Raw genomic sequence first — 6000 nt, forward strand, 5'->3', positions numbered from 1 at the left:
TACTGCTGTTACCTATAGAAAATTCTTCAGAAATGTATTGTCAGATGATGAGATTCTGTTTAAATCTCGAAAGAGTAATATTGTATTCCATTATAAAAGTCTTTTTCTGAACAACCATCAATGGCAACTGTAATAATCTTGAATTCCAGGATAAGTTTTAAAATTAGCTTAAGCACTGGAGACTGTAAGGAGAAAAGAATTACCTCTTGATGTTTGTGCTGCCATTCAAGGGAGACATTTTCTGCAATCAAAAAGGAGATTATTAGCAGAAAAAGGAAGGATTACTATTCACTTCAGACTGATTTATCTTATACTGGCATCAAAGAACACGTTTCTCTGTCTCTCCCCATGTTTTATTTTCTGAAGAACACTTCTCACTGCACTGTTCCTCCTCTCCAATAAAAGTTTATGCTGTAGTATTTATTTGATTAAGAGGAGCTATTATTCAGAGATCTCCACAAAATATAATGGTGAATTTCAATACTGCACACACATGAATAGTACAAGATTTTCTTTACGACTCTTATTGCTAATGACATGAGGGCAGACAAACTCATTGCCCACTTCACTGTCCAGTGGGGACTTCTCTGTGTTAACTTTAGAGATATTGCCACTCATTTTCTTCCCTTATGTAAATAAGTGATATCATGTGTTTGCATTCCTTCTTTAAGCTCTATGACACAATATTCATTGTCACTGTTTACAGCTAGATTCTTAATTCCTTAATTAGGCTCTGACACTGTCAACTTTGAAAAATGTGGGATCTCACTCAGAAAAGAACAGACAAGTGACATGACTCATTGGTGGCACTTTGGGAGTGCGTTCTAACTCCTTCTCTCCCTCTGTGCTTCAGTAGTTGGTTTGGTGGAAGTGGAGAAATAAACCTTAAAGTCAATGATCTTAAAAGAACAAATCATGGTATCAGAGAATCATTAATGTTGGGAAAGACCTGTAAGATCATCTAGTCCAACTGTCCACCTACCACCAACACTGCCCACTAACCACGTCTCTCAGTGCCACACCTCCATGTTTCTTGAGCATCTCCAGGGCTGGTGACTCCATCACCTCCCTGGGCAGTCTGTGCCAGTGCCTCACCACTCTTTTGGATAATAAGCTTTTCCTAATAAAGTTGTTTTTTACTTTTATTACTTTTTTAACTTTTATTATTTTACTTTTCCTAATAAAGTTTAGGACTAGAGGGAATGGCTTCAAGCTGCACCAGGGGAGGTTCAGGCTGGACATTAGGAAATACTGCTTCTCTGAAAGAGTGGTCAGGCACTGGAATGGGCTGCCCAGGGAGGTGATGGAGTCACCGACCCTGGACGTGTTCAAGGAACATTTGGACGTTGTGTTGAGGGATATGGTTTAATGAAAACTATTGGTGATGGGTGGATGGTTGGACTGGGTGATCCTGTGGGTCTTTTCCAACCGCGGTGATTCTGTGATTCTATGATTCTATGAAAGTGTGGTGGAGAAATCCAGTAAGAAGTAAATATTTATGTAAATAGTAGGAAAACAAACAACTTTGACAAAAGAGAAGAATTAACCATGGCTAACATACACACAATGAATCAGAATTATTTTAATCACATCTACTGTAGGAAGTAGAAAAGCAAAGAGCTGTTAAGAAGAAGCACAGGCAGCAAGCAAGGAGAGGCAAATTCTCTGGTGAGACTATTCTCCAAATATACCAGACCAAGAAGTGACAGGGGAGGATGACATGAAGGCAGGGAAGGCTGCCCTCCTGGGGAAATGAAGCCTGTGCTTTCATCTTCTGTGCAGATTTAGTGTGTTCTAACATAATTTAATTTGCCATTTCATGTGGAGCAATGGTGTTCATAATTCAGCCTTTTTATTCTTTCTGCTCTTCATGGTCCTGATTGAGCTGAGGTTGTTTTAAATTTCCCTGTAGCAACTTCCACCAAATATGTAAGTTATTTTCATTACTATTTAAGAGGCGAGTTGACTGTTTACTGAACAATCAAATCAAAACAATCCCTTTTTCTTTTTAAAATCTCATGACTGTACAGAGTTCTCCAGCTGGTAGCATGGGAACCCAGTTTGACTCATTCAGTGACAATTTCTGGTACAAAATAAGTCTGCCAGAGATAATTCATTTTTCACCGTGGCTAAAACATAAATTTATTTCTCTTGGCATACTCAGAGACTGAGAAAAGGGACATGGGGGCAATACTGGGGTGAGGAGAAAAAAGAAAAACTCAAGAGTGAAGTCCAAGGGGATATGGCCTCAGACAATGAAAAATAAAGAATAATCTACCCCAGGAGAGCTCCAGAAGATAACAGAACAGTGAGGTACAGACCACACCAGTTTGTGAAAACAGTAATAGCAGAATTCCCATTACTACACTTTCACAATCCTTCGATGAGTTAGGACACACCAAAGAGATGATTGGTTTAAATGTTTTACATGTGATTCTAGAGCTTGATGCAGCATTTCATAAAACCTTGTCAGAAGAGCTGACTTACATGAAGGCACAATATCAAGTGGTCACAGTCCTGAGCTTGTCAGTGTTCAAAAAGTGTCCTGGCAATGCTCTCCGTCACATGTTCTGATTTTTGTGTGAAGCCAAGAGTTGGACTCAGTGATCCTTATGAGTCCCTTCCAACTTGGGATTTTGTATGATTCTATGATTTTACGATCTTAAGCAAAGTAAGGCCCAGAGTACAATTTCAGTTGCTAATGCACAGTAAGAGGTGTCAGAAGTTTTGGTGCCTTGGGAGCAGGTCCATTTTGTTCTTTGGCTTTGCTAGTAGACCAGCAGGCAAATTACCTGTTAGGGGAACTGTATCTGGCACCTCTGCAGCCCCTTGCCCTTCCTGGTACTGCCCACTCATTGCCAGAAGGGTGGATTTGTTCTGCAGTAGACATAAAAACAGCCCGAATACATTATGTATTATGACATCCCCTCTTATTTTCACACCAGGAAAATCCATTATCACTCAGTCTGAACTTCACAGCTGTAGATGAAAATCCTCATCTAATGATTTGCTTTTACTTTATTTATTAATGATATATTTCTCTTCTCAGCAGAAAATGCCCCACAGAAAGAAATCCAGATTGACTTAAAGCTCTGGTATGGCACTTTGCAGGTTCAAGTTCATTTTTTCTAGAAAGCAGTCCCATGAACACCCTGATCTTAACCTGTGATCAAGCAGGATAATTTCTGCACTTGCTCCTCTGCAAGATGACTATGGCCCTTTTGAAAAAAACACGCAGCCAGTTTGTGGTCTCAGCATTGGGAATCACACAGGGATCTGCCAGGGGTTAACCTGAAGCATTTAATGGTCCTCCCCTGCAGGACTGGAGTAAACCCAGGCACAGACCTGAGACTTGTTTGGAAAATGATGCTTCAGTTTTCTTGTTGCAATAAACTAAAATAATAAATAATGGAATATTAAAATTTTGTAGCTGGCACTGTTGCATTAACAGGTTTTATAGCTTTCCTGAGATATTACTTCATTGTAATTAGTAAAACAACCATGACCACATCAGTGGTGCGGGTGACTGCTGTGTTGGTGAGATACAACTATTGCAGCGCATATTGGCTGTCACCGTAGGCTCGTAGATAATAAACATAATTATCTCCACAGTACCTGACGGTGCTGTGCCTTGCATAAATTATTTTGCAATAGTGTGACCTACCCTCATGAGGTGTGCTGTGCCGCTATTGCATGTCATGATCCTATTTCGGCACACTATTAGTTGTGCTGTAACAGAGCTGTGGAACTGTTGAATGCCTCTCCAGGAAGATTTCAGCCATTTATTGAGCTCCCAGGAATGAAAGACTAATTTCTTACCAGAGCTTCAAGAAGCTCCTCAGAGCTTTTTCTTGGCAGTGTTGCATAATGCTTTTCCCTGCACGTTTGTAGAATCTGATTTCAACTTCTAGATTTACACATATATCTGATTTGCACTTAAACCCCTTTCCTGGCACAGTCTAGACAGTTTTGCAGAACAGATAGACAGGAAAGTATCTCAAAGGATGGACTTTTCTGTCCAAAGCTGCTCATATGTTTAACACCCTTTGGAAAAAAGTCCTGAATCTAGCTGCATTTGGGGGAGTAATCTTAGTTCTTAGAGATGGCACAAGTCCTTGGAGCAACAGCATTGCGTTGGGTATATTCAACTAGAAACTGAAGATCACAGTCTTGCTCACAGTGAACAATATCAGGAAACAGTTAAGAAAATGCCAGGTGAGCTGCACTCTGGGAACACAGCTGTTTTAAGGGAGTCCTTTAGTCCTTGCTGTCTGGTGTTACTTTTCAGTTTGGACCACTGCCCCCTCAGGTGCACCAGCAATATCACGATGCAGAGCTGAGATGGAGATGCACCCATTTATTAAAACTGCACCTAAACCTATTGCTAGCAGCTTATTGCCTTATTTCTGATAAAGGGAAATAATAGCACGCTTGGCTTCTTATATAATAAATATTTGACAATAAGGCAGTACTCTTGCTTTGACTGCTCCATCTCCTCCATCCCATCTCTAGCCTGACCACCATCTATTACCCACCAGCACCACTGGTATGCACCAGGCCTTATGTGAATGTGGTATGAAACACGGGGAAAATCAAATTGAACTAAATGACTTTCAAGGGTTCCTTCTAAATTAAGCCACTCTTTGGCTCTGTGATTCTGTGAAATCTCATCTTCCATACCAGGATGCTGATTGCCTTCCTGACTTGCTGCTTCCAGGCATCTTGATGGGATCCATGATGTATTTCACCGTACAACAACTTGGTACAGTATACTGACTTGGCTAGGGAAATCAAACATCACACTTATCCCCATGGGATTTCAAGAAGGATCCTTTTTTTCACACTGCTTGATACTCATCACAGGACACACTCCTGGCATGTACTTCTGTGGTGCATAAATTTGTTGTACTCTTCCTTTTGTGAGGTTTTGTACACTTGATTTTTTCTTTGTCGGCCTTTTAACATTATTAGTGAGAGTACAACACTTCTCAGCTGGCTGCAAAAAGGAAATCGCTGTTGGCATTAACAGACCAGGCCCATTCATTTCAGCCTGCAAAATGGCTGTCCATCTGTTTCTTCGAGTAGTCTGTTTTTATTGTTTAAAATGATAAACAAAATCTCCTAGCTCTTTGGAAATTGTGCAGGTGTGAAATTATGCATGAGGTACAGAACAAGAGAAACAAGTCAAATAAAAGCAGAGTGGGAAGAAGCAGGGGTTTATTGTGCAGGGGAGTAAATGGTATTTTAAATTGTCAGGAAAGCTGTGAGATATTTCTTTGATTTTCCTTTGCTCCAGCATAAGCAAATACTTAGTGTCTTCAGACACATCCAGCAGCAATGGGCTTGCAGTGGTGTCACATCTTTTGTGCATTTCATAATGACATGAAAATTAAAAAATAAACCCGAGACAATCTCCGAAATCAAAGCATCCCGGGGGGGACTGAACAGCATTATAATGCTGAAATGCAAAATTTGTGCCGCAATAATTTAGATTATGTCTGACAAAAGACTCAGATTTGATCTCTGTCCTTCCTTTGAAGTTCTGGTTACCAAATACATGTACTGTCAAAAGAATTACAAAATTTAACTTGTAAATCTGATAGAAAACTGAAATTTATGCTTGCCCTGTAGTTGTAATTGTGATAGCAAGAATCTGCCTGTGTACACTGCTAGGGCACTTAGTCATTCATTCCCTGGGGTGACCAGGAACTCCTCAGCTGGCTTCTGCACAGATAAGGAATGGGACTGGCTTGATTAAATGGGCTGATGTGTGAAGTGCTTGGCCAAACTCCAACTGCTTTCACTGTGAAGTATTTGACCAATTTTGACAGCTTCTCTCCAGGTAGAGATTTTGAGCAGCCCTGGAGAGTATCCAGGGGTAGCTGCTGCACACAGACCAACTCACTGGTACCACTGTCCTCCCTGGGAGTGCTGAGTAATGCTCCATATGGAGACTGAGGCTTTCCCAGAGACTCCCTGAGGCCATTCCTGTTGCAGAAC

Source organism: Gallus gallus, chromosome 1 (assembly GCF_016699485.2).
Source record: "Gallus gallus isolate bGalGal1 chromosome 1, bGalGal1.mat.broiler.GRCg7b, whole genome shotgun sequence".
In the NCBI taxonomy this organism is placed as follows: Eukaryota; Metazoa; Chordata; class Aves; order Galliformes; family Phasianidae; genus Gallus; species Gallus gallus.